The 17,987-nt window shown below is 47.0% G+C and overlaps 1 pseudogene; it reads right to left on the reverse strand.

Moving 5' to 3' along the window:
- Positions 1-3,841: 3,841 nt before the first annotated feature.
- Positions 3,842-5,639, reverse strand: LOC147114997 (uncharacterized; annotated as a pseudogene).
- Between the last annotated feature and the right edge of the window lie 12,348 nt (positions 5,640-17,987).

A 17,987-nucleotide genomic window follows, 5' to 3' on the forward strand; every position in this document is an offset into this window, starting at 1 on the left:
TGTAGCTTCCGGATCCATTCACATCCTAGCAGTGGTGGTCCTCCATCTGGCAATACATATATATCCATTTTAGGTATTTCCTGACCTTTATATGTCACTTTCACCCTTATTTTTCCTTTGGGGTAGACTTTTTGCCCCGTATACGTCTTCAAGACAATCTCTGCAGCTTTCAAGGGTATGTGTGAAAATAGCCGCTTGTAGTCCCTTTGGTTTATGACTGTTAGAGCTGACCCTGTGTCCAATTCCATTTTCACTTGGACTCCGTCTATCTTGAGTGTAACCCAGATAGTCTGGTGATCCTCCATTTCGGCTACCTTATATAGTTTCAGACAACCCAGCTCCTTGCTTCCGGAGTCTGTGTCACTTTTCTGTTCATCTGAACCACTGTCCATCACCTGGTGTACCTTTTTGTACTTCTCCTGTGGAGATTTCTTACTGTTGGTTTTCTTCCCAGACCTGCAGACTCTTGCTATGTGTTCTGCTTTCCCACACTGTCTGCACACTTGGTCCTTGAACCAACAATCTTTCTGGTCATGTGTTGTTCTGCTGCAGCGATAGCACTTCCCTGTTCCATAGGACATTTCATTGGTGCCATATTCTTGCGGTCTCCGTTGTATCTCTGCAGCGCCCCTTGCGGCTGCTTCGTGTGATACTGCCATACTGAAAGCTTTGTCCAGCGTAAGGTCCTTTTCTGATAGAAGCCGTTTCTGGGTTCCTTCACTTTGTAGCCCACACACAAACTTGTCCCTTAACGTATCTGCTAGTCCCGCTCCAAACTGGCAGTGTTTCGATAGCTTGCGCAGTTCCGTTAGGTACTCAGCATTGCTTTCATCTTTGTGTTGGTTCCTTTTATGGAACTTAAATCATTCTGCTGTCAGCAGCGGTGTGGGGTTTAAGTGGTCCTGTAGGATTTCTACTATGCTTTCGAAATTCTTGTTCACCGGCTTCTCTGGGGTTATTAGGTTTCGCAGTAACCCATAAGTTTTTGCACCCATGGAATTTAACAGAACCAGTGCTTTATTAGCATCTGGCACTTCATTCGCCCTGCAGTACACCTCAATACGTTCCACATATGTCGCCCAATCTTCGACTTCATTGTCGAACGTAGAGATACTGCCACTCTTCGGCATCCTTGGGTGTGAGTTAACTGTCACAAATGGCTCCTCCCGTGCTTCCCCTTCTTCTCCGCTGGCACAAAATGGCGTCTCCCGCACTTTCCTTCCTTCCCGCGCTCGCCCGTCTTCTCCGCTGCGGCTTCTAAAAATGCTGCCTCCCGCGCTCTTCCTTCTCCGCGGCTCAATGGCATCTCCCGCGCTCCCCTTTCTTCGCCCCGCGGACCCTGTTCAGCCCATGAGCCCTGGCTGTGCTCTGTGCGTTCTTCTTTTTATATTTTTCGACGTCGCTCAGTCTAGATCCCGGCTGTTTCCTTACCCTCTCTCTCTCCGGTTTGTTTTCTTTTTCTCGACGCCGCTCGGTGTTCAACCCCCAGCTGCGCCCTCCGCTCCTCACCCTCTGTCTTACCCCGTCGACGCTGCTCAACTTTCTCTCTGCCGTCGGTCGGCTCCAGCCGCCGCTGCTCGGGAAGGGTCTGCGCTGGACCTGTCGTCGGTCTCTTGGTGCTCGTCATGGCTGGGGAACCAAGCCCGGCTCTCCACAGCTGCCCCTGCGAAGTTCAATCTCTGCCTGACTGCTGGGCGGTTGCTCGTGGTCGACGCCCGCGTTCCTGGCCTTGACTATATTTTTTTTTATGTTGCAGGTAGATTCGAATCGACACTCGTCGCCACTGTTGGATCCGTGGTTCAGTGGATATGCTGTTATTAAATAATCATACGGATGCTGTACATCAACAATAAACAGGTCTTTACTGGAGGAGGGTAGTCTCAAGACTGGGGGTACAGAGGCATGCGCAAAGCTTATATACCGGTGTCGTCACTGCCGGTACTACAGTATACAGGAGCTGTAAAAGTAGTTCTGACTTAAAGGCACATACACTACAGTCTCGATAGTGCATTCTGATCTCTGTACAGCTGTACTTCTTGCAGAGCAAGTTGTCCCAGGCCTCTCTTGTCAACCAAGTAACTGGTGTAAGCATTCTATTGGTGATGGTCATTTGCCCACCAACTTGTCATGCCTTGTGGGGGCACAAAGGAGAATAAAATGAGGCCAAAATATAAGTTATAATTTAATCTAATTTTATCCTAATCCATCTGGCAGGAATCTGACAGGATCGGATTGGCTGACCATTCCAATGTTACTTTCCATTGAAGTCAATAGAAAGTAAATCAGGCGCAGTATAAAATGAGAACCAATCCATCAGTTTCCCACCGGGTAGGTTAGATTAAAATTATCCTCTTATGTTTTGAAAATAAGGCATTAAGTTCCTTCTGCGCTGTGTGCACATTACTGTTCAAAGGTATTCAAATATGGTTCACTGCATTTATTAATTTTGTTTTTTAATAGTAAAACATACTAATTGACAAGCAATAAAACAAATACAGTAATATTTAATTAAAATAGCAAACTACTTGCTGATAAATGTAGGAAGTCACATAACACCAGGTTATAGTCCAACAGCTTTATTTGAAATCACAAGCTTTCGGAGCACTGCTCCTTCATCAGGTGAAGTGAAGAGAAGCATACAGGCACAGCATATATAGTCAGAGAAAACTGCCAGATGATTACAGGTAATCTTTCTAACTGCCCTTTATCACACCTCGGCAGAGAGATAATCACAGCAATCAAAGGTGTGAATGGTGTCCAAACAGGTCAGTCAGGGAAACATTACATCAAAGAACAATGAGGTGGGGTCACAAGGGGTCAAATGTTGCACATGCTGGGGTCTGTATGAAAAACAGAAAAAAAACAAAAAACTTTGCTGGAAATCACAGCAGGTCCAGCCGCATCTGTGCAGAGAGAACAAGCCAACGACGACTCGAGTCTGGATGACTCTACGTCAGGTGGGGTTACATGTAGCGTGACATGAACCCAAGATCCCGGTTGAGGCTGTCCTCATGAGTGCGGAACTTGGCTATCAGTTTCTGCTCGACGATTTTGCGATGTCGTGTGTCTCGAAGGCCGCCTTGGAGAATGCTTACCCGAAGATCGGAGGCTGAATGTCCTTGACTGCTGAAGTGTTCCCTGACTGGGAGGGAACACTCCTGCCTGGCGATTGTTGTGCGGTGTCCGTTCATCCATTGTCGCAGTGTCTGCATGGTCTCGCCGATGTACCGTGCTCCGGGGCATTCTTTCCTGCAACGTATGAGGTAGACAACGTTGGCCGAGTCACATGAGTATGTACCATGTACCTGGTGGGTGGTGTCCTCACGTGTAATGATGGTATCTGTGTTAATGATCTGGCATGTCTTGCAGAGGTTGCCGTGGCAGGGTTGTGTGGTGTCGTGGTCGCTGTTCTCCTGAAAGCTGGGTAATTTGCTGCGAACGATGGTCTGTTTGAGGTTAGGCGGCTGTTTGAAGGCGAGTAGTGGAGGCGTGGGGATGGTCTTAGCGAGGTGTTCGTCATCGTCGATGACATGTTGAAGGCTGCGGAGAACATGGCGTAGTTTCTCCGCTCCGGGGAAGTACTGGACGACGAAGGGTACTCTGTTGGTTGTGTCCCATGTTTGTCTTCTGAGGAGGTCTATGCGATTTTTCGCTGTGGCCCGTCAGAACTGTCGGTCGACGAGTCGAGCATCATATCCCGTTCTTATGAGGGCGTCTTTCAGCGTCTGTAGGTGTCCATTGTGTTCCTCCTCGTCTGAGCAGATCCTGTGTATTCGCACGGCTTGTCCATAGGGGATGGCTTCTTTAACGTGGTTAGGGTGGAAGCTGGAGAAGTGGAGCATCGTGAGGTTGTCCGTGGGCTTGCGGTAGAGTGAAGTGCTGAGGTGTCCGTCTTTGCTGGAGATTCGTGTGTCCAAGAATGAAACCGATTCTGAGGAGTAGTCCATGGTGAGTTTGATGGTGGGATGGAACTTGTTGATGTCATCGTGTAGTCTTTTCAGTGATTCTTCGCCGTGGGTCCATAGGAAGAAAATGTCGTCGATGTATCTGGTGTATAGCATTGGTTGGAGGTCCTGTGCAGCGAAGAAGTCTTGCTCGAACCTGTGCATGAAGATGTTGGTGTATTGAGGTGCGAATTTGGTCCCCATGGCTGTTCTGTGTGTTTGGGTAAAGAACTGGTTGTCGAAGCTGAAGACTTTGTGGTCAAGGATGAAGTGGATGAGTTGTAGGATGGCGTCTGGAGATTGGCTGTTGTTAGTGTTGAGTACTGAGGCTGTCGCAGCGATGCCGTCATCGTGGGGGATACTGGTGTAGAGTGCCGAGACATCCATCGTGGCGAGGAATGTTCCTGGTTCAACTGGTCCATGGGTGCTGAGTTTCTGTAAGAAGTCTGTAGTGTCGCGACAGAAGCTGCGGGTTCCCTGTACGATGGGTTTCAGGATGCCCTCGATGTATGCAGAGAGGTTCTCACACAGGGTTCCGTTGCCTGATACGATAGGACGTCCGGGTGTGTTGGGTTTGTGTATCTTTCGGAGGCAGTAGAAGTCTCCCATGCGGGGAGTACGTGGGATGAGAGCATGTAGGATGCTCTGAAGGTTTGGATCGAAGGTCTTGATCAGTCTGTTGAGTTGGCGGGTGTGTTCTTTGGTCAGATCTGCGGGTAACTGTCTGTAGTGTCCCTGGTTGTCCAGTTGTCAGTAAGCTTCTTTGCAATAGTCCATTCTGCTCTGTATGACGATGGCTCCTCCTTTGTCTACTGGTTTGATGACGATGTTGCGGTTGGCCTTGAGAGCGTGGATGGCACTGCGTTGTGCTCGGGCGACATTCTGGACAGTCTTGTGAGTGCAGCTGATGAATCTGACGTTGATGCATCTCCTGACAGCTTGAGCATACATATCAAGCTCAGGGCACTGGCCCTCTGGAGGGGTCCAATTTGACTCTTTCTTCTTTGGGTGCTGCATCACGGATCCCTCTGTCTGCTGTTCCAGATCATTGATTGTCTCATTGGGTTCGCTGCTGACATCTTGGGATTTGTGGAAGAATTCCCAGAGCCTCATTCTCCTGATGAATTCCTCTGTGTCTGCCGCGAGGCTGATGGGGTCCATTTTGGTGGTGGGGCAGAAATTGAGCCCTCGGCTGAGAACTTCGATTTCGTCTGGTTGAAGGGTGTAGTTGGACAAGTTGACGATGGACTTCCCTGTGGTTCCAACCATGGTACCGGGGGAGGCTTGGTTGCTGCTGGTGGTGATGCCGAGTTTCTCAAGCTTCCTGTTCTTGGTGTGCATGTAGGCAGTGTAGTTCCGTTGCCTCGTCTGCTTGGCGGTGTCTCGTAGCTGGTCTGCTGTGTCCTGAGCCCAAGCTGAGAACATGGACTCTATCTTGGTTTTGAGGTTGCGGCGTCTGCTGTAGAGCTGCTGTACGACATGGTTGAGGAGTGTGCGAGAGGTACGATGGCAGAGTCTCTCAGCGTAGTCTGTGTTGTAGGTCGACTTGAATGGGTTTGTGATCTGTAGCCCTTTCGGGATCTTGTCTGCTTTCTTGCATCTCTGTAGAAACTTGATGTCTGTGTCTATATGCGCGATCTTCTTGGAGATCCTCTCCACTTTGAGCCGGCAGTTTGTGGTGTCGATTGTAGCCATGATGTGGAGATGCCGGTGTTGGACTGGGATGGACAAATGTGGGAAGTCACACAACACCAGGTTATAGTCCAACAGCTTTATTTGAAATCACAAGCTTTCGGAGCGCTGCTCCTTCGTCAGGTGAAGTGAAGAGAAGCATACAGGCACAGCATATATAGTCAGAGAAAACTGCCAGATGATTACAGGTAATCTTTCTAACTGCCCTTTATCACACCTCGGCAGAGAGATAATCACAGCAATCAAAGGTGTGAATGGTGTCCAAACAGGTCAGTCAGGGAAACATTACATCAAAGAACAATGAGGTGGGGTCACAAGGGGTCAAATGTTGCAGATGCTGGGGTCTGTATGAAAAACAGAAAAAAAACAAAAAACTTTGCTGGAAATCACAGCAGGTCCGGCCGCATCTGTGCAGAGAAAACAAGCCAACGCGGACTCGAGTCTGGATGACTCTACATCAGGTGGGGTTACATGTAGCATGACATGAACCCAAGATCATGGTTGAGGCCGTCCTCATGAGTGCGGAACTTGGCTATCAGTTTCTGCTCGATGATTTTGCATTGTCGTGTGTCTCGAAGGCCACCTTGGAGAATGCTTACCCGAAGATCGGAGGCTGAATGTCCTTGACTGCTGAAGTGTTCCCCGACTGGGAGGGAACACTCCTGCCTGGCGATTGTTGTGCGGTGTCCGTTCATCCGTTGTCGCAGTGTCTGCATGGTCTCGCCGATGTACCATGCTCCGGGGCATCATTTCCTGCAATGTATGAGGTAGGCAACATTGGCCGAGTCACATGAGTACCGGGATCTTGGGTTCATGTCACGCTACATGTAACCCCACCTGACGTAGAGTCATCCAGACTCGAGTCGTCGTTGGCTTGTTCTCTCTGCACAGATGCGGCCGGACCTGCTGTGATTTCCAGCAAAGTTTTTTGTTTTTTTTCTGTTTTTCATACAGACCCCAGCATCTGCAACATTTGACCCCTTGTGACCCCACCTCATTGTTCTTTGATGTAATGTTTCCCTGACTGACCTGTTTGGACACCATTCACACCTTTGATTGCTGTGCTTATCTCTCTGCCGAGGTGTGATAAAGGGCAGTTAGAAAGATTACCTGTAATCATCTGGCAGTTTTCTCTGACTATATATGCTGTGCCTGTATGCTTCTCTTCACTTCACCTGACGAAGGAGCAGCGCTCCGAAAGCTTGTGATTTCAAATAAAACTGTTGGACTATAACCTGGTGTTGTGTGACTTCCTACATTTGTCCACCCCAGTCCAACACCGGCATCTCCACATCATACTTGCTGATAGACAGAGTGAACCTCATACAGTACTACTGTTGGATCTTGTATCTGCTAGACTGCCAACAGACCTGCAAAAATATTACATGTGCGGTGTGAATGTGTTTTCAAAAACAAATTCTGTTAAGTATGCCCTCTGTATATTTATACAGGCTTTGTATCTATTTCTGCCTTGGATTTTAGAGACCCATTTGCCATTATTTGTATTTTCCATTTTAGAGCTTTCTTAGCTCTAGACTCTGATCTATGTTACCTTGGCAACGATTACAATTTTCCAGAGGAATTGTTTCATTCAAATCTTTTTTTTCTTCTACTTTAATGCACTAAAGCATACAAAACTATATAAATATGCAATAAACAAAGGATCACACAAAGCACTGTGTGATAGGTATATTATTTCACACGTGGAAAAGCTTTATATAACTTGCTGTGTGTCTGTTGCTCTTTGAGAGTTATTGTTCTTCCTCAGTGCTGAAAACAGTATCTGCTTTTACATTCATAGAGATAATTATGCCCCAGGGGTTATGGGTGTGAGTGTAAATACTGCATAGTAGAGTTCTCTTTTGTATGCCATGCCACAAAATGTCAGCAACTCTTATTTATTAATTATACTCCTGTGCTAAATTCTCTTAACTTTAGAAAATGAAGCAATACTAGGAGCCAGCTCTCTGAATGCATCAGCCTTGCCTTTGTGATGTGAGGGAACAATTGGCATTCATGAAAGACTATTGCACTAAAATATGATGCATCACTGACCGATGAGACAGAGCGATGACTTCTTCTGATTTCTTTAATGTATTCTGCATTATTGTTGATATATTCTGCAATTATCTTCAAAAAAGAAACCTCAGGACTGATTTTGCTTGGGTAAAATATGTTGCAGTATTACGGAGGCTTGTAACAAATGAGACTTGCACCTCTAATGGAGATTCTTTTGCCCTTGCTGCACACTCATCACAGTAATAACTGTCATTAGACTTCATTACTTGTACTGCATTGATAAAATGATTTTATATGATTGCTGACTATATGCTGACTTAAATCCTTTGTCTTTGAATTGACAATGACTGAAGATAGCTCTAGTTAGGTGAAAAGGTGCCTTATTTTAATTCTTTCTCTCAATTGTGGCACAGAAAGTAATTAAACAACTATTTCTTTGCACTTAGACTAGAGAGATGGCACTGATCCAGAATTACTTTTTCTCTTTGCACACAGTAACAGCTTTGCTATAGCTTAGCTCAACGTTACTAATCGACTTTTGGCTGAAGGTGACAATTCCAAGCAGTGACTTGCTGGAGGAATGCCCGAACAGACTTACTTTTATTCATACCATATAGGGCATATTTTCATCTTTAATGCTCATGGGGCAGAGCTTTGCGTTGAATATCAGGAATTCACCTTTATTTCGCCCTCACCACCGAGGCAGTAATCTGTTAGGGTGGACCACACACCCTTTATAGACTCGGCTGATTGAAATCAATGGAATGAAAATCAGGCAGGTTATATAAAGAGCCAGATTACCACCCCAGCACTCCTGATGCACAAAACCTCATCTGAAATGAAGATTTAACCCTCTGTTCTGTGTGTATATATGCATAGTTAAAAAGAAAATACCAACAGAAATTCAAAAGCATCAAATCATGAACACAAATAATTTTTACTTAAGCATTGCATATAATACAAGGAATATATTTAACCTATTTTCTGAACTAGATTATTAGCATCCCTTTCCACCAGCTAGTTTTCTAAATACTACAAGTCTCATCAGCCCTGAACTATGCACCTTCTCCACCCCAGTGCTAAGCGGTCAGCCAGGTCACCTGACTGCACAGAGTAGTATTTCAGCTACCTGCTCCAGAAGTAGTAAGCTCCACAACAACCCATGCCTTTTCAGTCCTCAGTCCTAATCAGAAGCATTGGAACAACCAGCAATGGTTGGGAACTGAATTTGTCAGTCTCAGATGCCTTCTGTTGGGCTCAACAATTGTAAAAGTAGCTGAACAGCATGTGAAAGTATGGAGCCACTTGCTCTGTGGACACTCCAGCTTATGGCCTCCAATCTGTCCTAAGGTGAGTAATACAAGACGTCTAAAGGAAGCAAAATGTCTGCAGGGAGAAAATACATACATAGTCCTGCCTAGGCATATTGCACATGAAATAATATATTTTTTAAAACCATTCTTTTCCTTCAACTAGTATTGAATCATTGATGATTTTTTACTGTGGAATTATATTCATTGGAAACTAGATTATAACAAAAGCTCAATCCTTTTATGACCGTTTATAGCTGGAATGAAGATTGTCAGGGGGTTATTTTGGCCAAAGGGTGGTAACAAGCGCTAAATGGGTGCAGTGCTAATAAGAAACGCCTATTTGAAAGTCCAGATTTAGCACGCAATTTTCAGGTTAATTGATGATTATCATGATTTGAACGTGCCTGCAGGCGCTATCCAGAAACCTGCAGTTTTAGCACGCAAGTGGTGATTAGACACAATTTTCGTAGAGTTGTATTTGTGGGCTCCTCGCACCCACTTCCACTGAAGGTGTGGAGTGCGATGGCTGGGAGTGGAATGATGCCTCGAGGAGCAAGAGAGAGGGCACCCAGGTTGTCTGATGTGGCACTGGAGGTCCTGGTGGAGGAAGTAGAGAGGAGGAGGAATGTCATCTACCTGCAGGGGGGGAAGGAGGACACAGAGGCAGCTGATGCGCCGCATTTTTGACGAGATCGCCCAAGAGCCCTGGCCCCAGGACATGGCTCCAGTCCCGCAAGAACTTTAATGACAACACGAGTGGTCAAGGTAAGGTCCCATCTCATGAACACACTTATCAATAACTGCACCACCATCACCAGCATCACAACCTCACACAGTTCATCCACCATCTAACTATACATTGACATTCACACACCTCACACTATTGCATTCTCCATAGGCAATACTCACACCTCAGACGCATCTCACAGCTCTTCAACCATGTGAGGTATCGCACACAAATACAGCTGCCAATAAACTCATTTACAATCACCAATCTTTCTCTTCCAGGCACAATTAGCACATGAAGCACAATATCACTCTGCTTGAGCAGGCAATGCTGGCTGTGATCAGGAGGGGAGTGGCTGACCCCGTGGCCAGAGGCAGAGCAGGGGGCACCTCGCCTAGAGGTATGTGGTGACTGCAGCTCCCTTGTAGATGCTCAACTATTCCTGATCCTTAATCACCCAAAGCTATCCTCACTCCCAACCTCCATATGGTCTCATCACACACATCCTCCTATAGTGACCACACGCGCTGCACCCTAACACTTCCAGCTTTATTAATGCAGGCTCCCAGGAACAAGATGCACCTCGCCCCGTGGAGCAGGTTCAGGAAGAGAAACAGCCACTGTGCCTCCCCGGAGGAAGAAGAGGAGGTGGAGAAGGAGGAACAATGCGCTGCGTCAATGGCTACCACTGTCGCAGGCACCAGCTCAGCGCCACACACAAGGCGGAGGCTAGATTAGAAGAGGATTCCTCACTGTGGTACGTACTGGGCACTTGTGGGCAGCAGCCACGCAGGGTGGAAGGGACACCACAGGTGCCACCTTTCCGGGGACAAAGCTGCATACTAGTTCTGCTGCAGAGGAGTCAGATGAGGACCTTGCAGGGTCAAGCTTCACAAGAAGGCTGATGGGTGCAACAAACCAAGAGCTTTGTGCAATGGAGAGCCTGCCTAAAAGCCTACAGGCCATGCCTAGGGGGATGGAGGAGTACACCTCCACCTCCACCTCGGTCCGTGCCTGGACGCAGAGCCTAGAACCAATCCCCTCCAGTGTGGAAAGGCTGGTGACTTCCAGCTAGCAACCTGTGGAGCCCGACATCATGCAGCATCTGAGGACTGAGGTCACAGCTTCCACTTCAGTCATTGCAGCTTCAATTGAATGTCAACAGCTGCAATGGAAGCTCAGGCAGCTGCCATCGGTTAAAGGGGCTTGTAGATTGTCTCCAATAGCCAGAGATCTGTCTTCCAGCAGATCACTGGGCAGAATTAACAGAAGCCCCGAGGTAGTGGTGTGGGAATCATGGATCAGGAACCTACTGGCCTCTCTCTGGATGGCAGCATTGCTGCTCCCTCCCCCGCTACTGCACCATTGCCCTTGCCATTGCCTGTCAGCCAGGCGACCTAGACTGCTGAAGCCCGTGCTGAGATGGTGCAGTCTGAGGCGGGGCCATCACGGCCCACAGCCTCTCAAGGGTGTCCCAGGAGGACATCTGAACTTCCCTCTTCAGATTCTCGGCAGCCTCCACCTCGCCTGCTGCTACCACTGGGGTTGTACTTTGTAGAAGCATCAGAGTAGGCAAGAGCACTTCTATATAGCCACTAAGGGTAAGCACCAGGGTGAATAGTTTAATATTTTTAAGTGATGTTTGTTCTGTCATGTTTACATATTTTGTTTTTGATGCATATAAACAGTGATGATGGTAATTGGGTCGTGATGGAATTGATGGTTTTGAATATTGTGGGGAAGTGGTTGAAAGCCTTGAGTGAAGATGATGGACTGCCTGATGGTCTTAAGTTGAGAAAGGTACATCATGTGGCCACAGTGCTCCAGAGTCTGATGGTGGAGCATGTCTCTCAAAAGCGCTGTTGAATTAAATGGCGTCGAGCATCCCTCCTAGGTGCGGCCTGACTACCTGGAAGCCTCTGATGCTCCCCCTGGTCCTGCTGGTCCTCCTCTTCCTCCTCTTCCTCCCTCCTCCTCCTCCTCTTCCTCCTCCTCCTCCTCTTCCTCCTCCTCCTCCTGCTGTTGTGGCTCTTGAGCTAGACTCTCTGGCACAATTGCTGGTTGATCTCTCATTATCACCAGGTTGTGGAACATGCATCAAATCACCATGAATGTGGACACCTTCTCGGCCGAGTACTTCAGGACCCCAATGGTCTGCTCAATGACATTCCTGGTGGCTGAGTGTCTCTCATTGTATGAGTGCTCAGCTGGTGTTTGAGGGCTTCTCAGGAGTGTCATGAGCCATGGCATCAGCGGGTATCCCATGTCACCTAGTAGTCAGCCATACACATTGCATTGGGGCTTAAAGATCTGTGGGACGAATGGCTATCTCATTAGAAATGTCTTCCTTCCATGAGGCCACCGTTCTCTGTAATGATCTCCTTGGTAAAGCGCAGCCTCGTCATGCACTGGTCTTGGGTCATGTGAATGTAGGAGTATTGCTCTTTGAATACACTGGATGGATAGGGCCTCCTTCTGAGAGCCCTCTTCGTCCCCCTGTCCCTCTGTCCTGCAGTAGCTGGTGCTAATCTGCCTGGCCTCACCTCCTACTCTAAATCTTCATGCAGAGCAAGGGGGACCCCTAACAAGATGCCCATGACCAAATGGTAACCCTTTCTCCTGGTGACTCCTGTAAGGTAACCAATAAGGTGGAGTAGCACAGCACTCACTCTTTTTAGGTGAAGTCCTCAGAGAATATTCGGGAAAAACTTAGACAGAGTGTTAGTGAAGTATTAACAAAGTGTCTCAGAAAGTCTCCCGATGTGTCTCAAAAGTCCTCTTCAAGAGTAGTCTAGTCATAGAATCATAGAATCATAGAATGGTTACAGCACAGAAAAAGGCCTTTCGACTAGTCGAGCCCATGCCGGCTCTCTGCAAGAGCACTTCAGCTAGTCACACTCACCCGGCCTTTCCCCGTAGCCTGGCAATTTTTTTTCCTTCAGGTGCTTAACCAACTCCCTTTTGAACGCAGTGATTGAGTCTACCTCCACCACCCTTTCAGGTATTGAATTCCAGATCCTAACCACTCGCTGAGTAAAAAAGTTTTTTCTCATGTTGCCTTTGGTTCTACTGCCAATCACCTTAAATCTGTGTTCTCTGGTTCTCGAACCTCCTGCCAATGGGAACAGTTTCTCTCTATCTACTCTGTCCAGGCCCCTCATGATTTTGAGCACCTCTTTCAAGTCTCCTCTCAATCTTCTCTGCTCTAAGGAGAACAACCCCAGCTTCTCCAGTCTATCCGCATAACTGAAGTCCCTCATCCCTGGAATAATTCTCGTAAATCTTTTCTGCACCTCTCTAAGGCCTTCATATACTTCCTAAAGTGCGATGCCCAGAATTGGACACAGTACTCCAGTTGGGGCCGAACCAGTGTTTTATAAAGGTTCATCATCATTTCCATGCGTTTGTACTCAAAGGGCTGGATTTTGTCAATGGGATGTGTTGGAGGCGGGACTCCCACTTTTTAGGTTGTTGTCCCGCCTCCATCGACTTGTGGCCAACCCATGATATTTTCCCTTGATTGACCTTGTTAAGCCCGCCCAGCGGGCTCAGCAGGCCAATTAAGGGACACCTGGTTACTGGTGATGACAGCGATTGACATTTCATCTGTCAAGAGCTTTTGACAGATGAAAAATCAGCATTTGACCGCTCTGTGAAGCTGTCAAACACTGACAATCTGTCTTCTAACTTGAGTCCTTCTACTCAGACTCAGTTAGAGAGATCTCCAGACCAGAAAGCAGAGGCTGCAGCTTTTGACAGTTCAGCGGCCATTCTGCTTTCTGTGCCGGTGAGCTGAGGGACTCCCGAGAACTGAAGGAAGGAAGCCTGCAGGAGAAAGTAAAGGTAAGTAAAACTTATTAAAACACTTTACACTTACCTCACACTTGTACCTCTGCACACATGCACCCATCACTCACCTGCACAACGGACATCTCGACCCCTCCAACCCCTGCAGACCGACGGCCCGCCTCGCTAACTTGGTGTGGTTCAGAGCCATCGGGAAGCCCACACTTCAGGGTTAAAAATAGGGATTAGGCAAAAAACTGCCTGTTAACTTCCTGTTAACAGGCAGTTAATTGACACTAATCCCCTTCCCGCCTCGGGGAGGCGGCTCCCAGCACAGGTCAGATACCCACCTCTGGGACATTGGCACGGAGGCGGGTTGGGGGCGGGTTGGGTTCCTGCCCCCCGATTCTGCAATTTTCCCACCACTCCCGCCTCCAAACCTGCCTCCTCGGGGCTTAGAAATTCGAGCCCTATGCCTCTATTTATGAAGCCCAGAATCCCGTAAACTTTGTTAACTGCTTTCTCAACCTGCCCTGCCACCTTCAACAATTTGTGCACACATACCCCAGGTCTCTCTGTTCATGCACCCCCTTTAGGATTGCACCCTTTAGTTTATATTTCCTCTCTTCATTCTTTCTATCAAAATCTATCACTTCACTCTTTTCTGCGTTAAATATCATCTGCCATGTGTCCGCCCATTCCACCAGCCTTTCAGTGTCCTCATGAAGTTTATCACTATCCTCCTCACTGTTCACTATACTTCCAAGTTTTGTGTCATCTGCAAATTTTGAAATTGTGCCCTGTACACCCACATCCAAGTCATTAAAATATATCAAGAAAAGCAGTGGTCCGAGAACTGACCCCTGGGGAACTCCACTGTTTAACTTCCTCCAATCCAAAAAACAACTGTTCACCACTACTCTGTTTCCTGTCACTTAGCCAATTTCGTATCCATGCTGCCACTGTCCCTTTTATTCCATGGGCTTCAACTTTGCTGGCAAGCCTATTATGTGGCACTTTGTCGAACGCCTTTTGGAAATCCATGTACACCACATCAATCGCATTGCCCTCGTCAACCCTCTCTGTTACCTCATCAAAAAACTCGATCAAGTTGGTTAAACACCATTTGCCTTTAACAATTCCTTAATTAATCCACACTTGTCCAAGTGACTGTTAATTTTGTCACTGATTATTGTTTCTAAAAGCTTCCCCACTACTGACTGGCCTATAGTTGCTGGGTTTATCTTTACACCCTTTTTTGAACAAGGGTGTAACATTTGCAATTCTCCAGTCCCCTGGCATCACCCACATTTCTAAGGAGGATTGGAATAATATGGCCAGTACTTACACGATTTCTTCCTTCACTTCCCTCAGCGTCCTAGGATGCATCCCATCTGGTCCTGATGAATTATCTACTTTAAGTACAGCCAGCCTTTCTAGTACCTCCTTTTTTTTATCCCACCCAGTATCTCCTCTATCCCCCCCTTCACTATGTCTATGGCAGCATCTTCTTCCTTGGTGAAGACAGATGCAAAGTACTAATTTAGCACCTCAGCCATACCCTCTACCTCCATGCGCAGGTCTCCTTTTTGGCCCCAAATTGGCCCCACATCTGCTCTTAATACCCGTTTACTATTTACATGTCTATAGAAGACTTTTGGATTACCTTTTATGTTAGCTGCCATTCTATTCTCATACCCTCTCTTTGCCCCTCTTATTTTCTTTTTCATTTCTCCTCTGTCAGTCGATCTCCAGCAGCAAGTGAACAGTGAAAGCTGAGCATGGCTATAAGTAGGGCTTGCAATCCTCAACAACAACTTGTTTACTTCTGTTCAGCTGGTCGCTGTTAGGAGAGGCTGTTAAATTATGCGTTATCCACCAAAATGCTGTGCAGCCTCTTTAATGGCTGCTAGCAGATAATTTAATTGTCAAACAGCCCCTTAACAATACTTCGGGTGGCCGTTCCTAGCACTGGCTTCAACTCCTTTACCAAGATGGCGCCCTGCGTTAAACACAGGCTAAACCAGCGTTACAGCTTAAGACCCCATCGTGGCCACTTCTTTACCTCTTTAGCGACTAAAGTATTTGGCCAAAATCACTCCTTCAGTCTCTGAGCTAGATTCAAATCTAAGCTCAAGAATTGAATGACACAGATTTTCTCTTTCCTGCTTGGCCATAAAAGATAGCCTGGTTGGCGCATATGGAGGAAAGTCAGGCAGGGAGGTTACATGTCCACAAGGGAGCTTGCCAAATATTATGCCCATTAATCTAGATGAAAAATTGGGAGAGATGTACAATGAGCAGCTGATTCAATATTGCTTGTTTTCCATGATCGTGCAAAGTCAAAATTGCCCCCATTGTGCATGCGTGCAATTCTACACATGTGCATTCTTAAGGTGTGGTTTGAGTGGGGAGGAGGTTAAAATAAGTGATGGAAAGCCTGATTTTCCTAGTCAAATTAGAAGTTTTCTAACCTTAGCACAGTAAAGGTCTAAACTGGATTGATTAGTTTATAAAAAATATACATTTTTGTCAGAACTTAATCTGCAGCCATACTTTTTGTTGGGGAAATAACTTGTTCCAATATCTCCAGATAAGACACTTCCTCCTGTCACCATGCTAGTGAGTGAGTTCAAGATCTTATAGCTTTCACACAACACTGCCATTAGTAAAGCTTTACTTTACATTCATATCGCTGCAGTTTGAGAGCACAATTTCCATCCAGAGCTCATGGAAAGGATATCTAGTATGTATTATTCCAGGGAAGAAATGAATGAACATATTGGGCTGGATTTTGATACTGAGGCGGGCTGAGGTCGTGTAATCTGCATTTTGTGTTAGCCACCCGATTATAAATCGATGTGGGAAAATGATGCCATTTTAACTTAATTGGCCAATTGAGTTCCAACGTGTGGGGACCCATGGCCAATGAGTTTTTCCAGTCTGAAAGTTGCCTCCGATGATGTCATCATTGCTGCTGCATTTAAGGTCTGCAACAAGCCTTGCTTCTTCTGCAGACTGCCAACCTTTTGGCCTTGCATGTTAGAGGCACCTGCAGGAAGAATGGCCAGCCAGAGACCTGGGTCTGCACCCCGCTTTGATGATGTTGCCCTGCAGGCTTTAGTAGAGGGAGCAAGAGCACATAAAGAGGTGCTCTTCCCTTCTTCAGGGAGGAAGAAGCCTCCCCAGCAAACCAAGGCTGTGTGGATCCAGGTGGCAGAGGAGGTCAACTCTTTGTCAATAACCCTCAGAACCTGGCTTCAGTGCAGGAAGAGGTTTCATGACCTCCTGCGCACTGGAAAAGTGAGTATGAATTTCTCATCACCCTCAATCTGATCCCCATTGCCTTTCCTCACCAGCACTCAGCTTTAGCAATCTCTTCCTCCACATCCTACTTGACACTGACATCCATGCACCCTTACCCATTCCCTCTCTCTCTATTGGGAGAAGGGGAAGTGCAACGAGACCTCGGTGTCCTTGTGCACCAGTCGCTGAAGGTAAGCATGCAGGTGCAGCAGGCAGTTAAGAAGGCAAATGGTATGTTTGCCTTCATGGTGAGAGGATTCAAGTACAGGAGCAAGGGTGTCTTGCTGCAGTTGTACAGGGCCTTGGTGAGACCACACCTTGAGTATTGTGTGCAGTTTGGGTCGCCTTATCTGAGGAAGGACGTTCTTGCCATGGAGGGAGTGCAGCGAAGATTCACCAGACTGATACCTGGGATGGCAGGAATGATGTATAAGGAGAGATTGGGTCGATTGGGCTTGTATTCGCTGGAGTTTAGAAGAATGAGAGGGGATCTCATTGAAACTTATAAAATTCTAACAGGACTAGACAGACTAGATTCAGGAAGGATGTTCCTGATGGTCGGGGAGTCCAGAACCAGGGGTCACAGTCTAAGGATAAGGGGTAAGCCATTTAGGACAGAGATGAGGAGGAATTTCTTCACCCAGAGAGTGGTGAACCTGTGGAATTCTCTCCCACAGAAGGCAGTTGAAGCCAATTCATTAAATATATTCAAGAAGGAGTTAGATATATTTCTTAAGGCTAAAGGGATCAAGGGATATGGGGAGAAAGCAGGGACAGGGTACTGAATTTGGATGATCAGCCATGATCTCATTAAATGGCGGAGCAGGCTCGAGGGGCCGAATGGCCTACTCCTGCTCCTATCTTATATGTTTCTATGGTCACATTCACCTAACTATTTGACTATGCAGCCCTCACACTCCCTATCACTGTGATGCAATTACAACTTACAACACACAGGGAGGGCCCTTGGTCTTGCCACCTCACTCCATCTTTGTCTCCTTCTAAGCATCTATGCTATGGATTCTCTACATTCACTCCTTCATTCTCACTCAAACTCCACTTGTCTCCCTCATTGCAGGAAAAGAGAGCCCACAATAAGAGGGAAAGAGTGAGGACAGGAGGAGGGCCACCCTCAGTAGCCCAGCTCACCCCCTGGATGAATGCGGTTCTGGAGATCGTGGGAGTGGAGGATGATGTGCA

The sequence above is a fragment of the Somniosus microcephalus genome, chromosome 7 (assembly GCF_052327205.1).
Source record: "Somniosus microcephalus isolate GS21.2 chromosome 7, FLI_Smic_1.0, whole genome shotgun sequence".
Taxonomy (NCBI): Eukaryota; Metazoa; Chordata; class Chondrichthyes; order Squaliformes; family Somniosidae; genus Somniosus; species Somniosus microcephalus.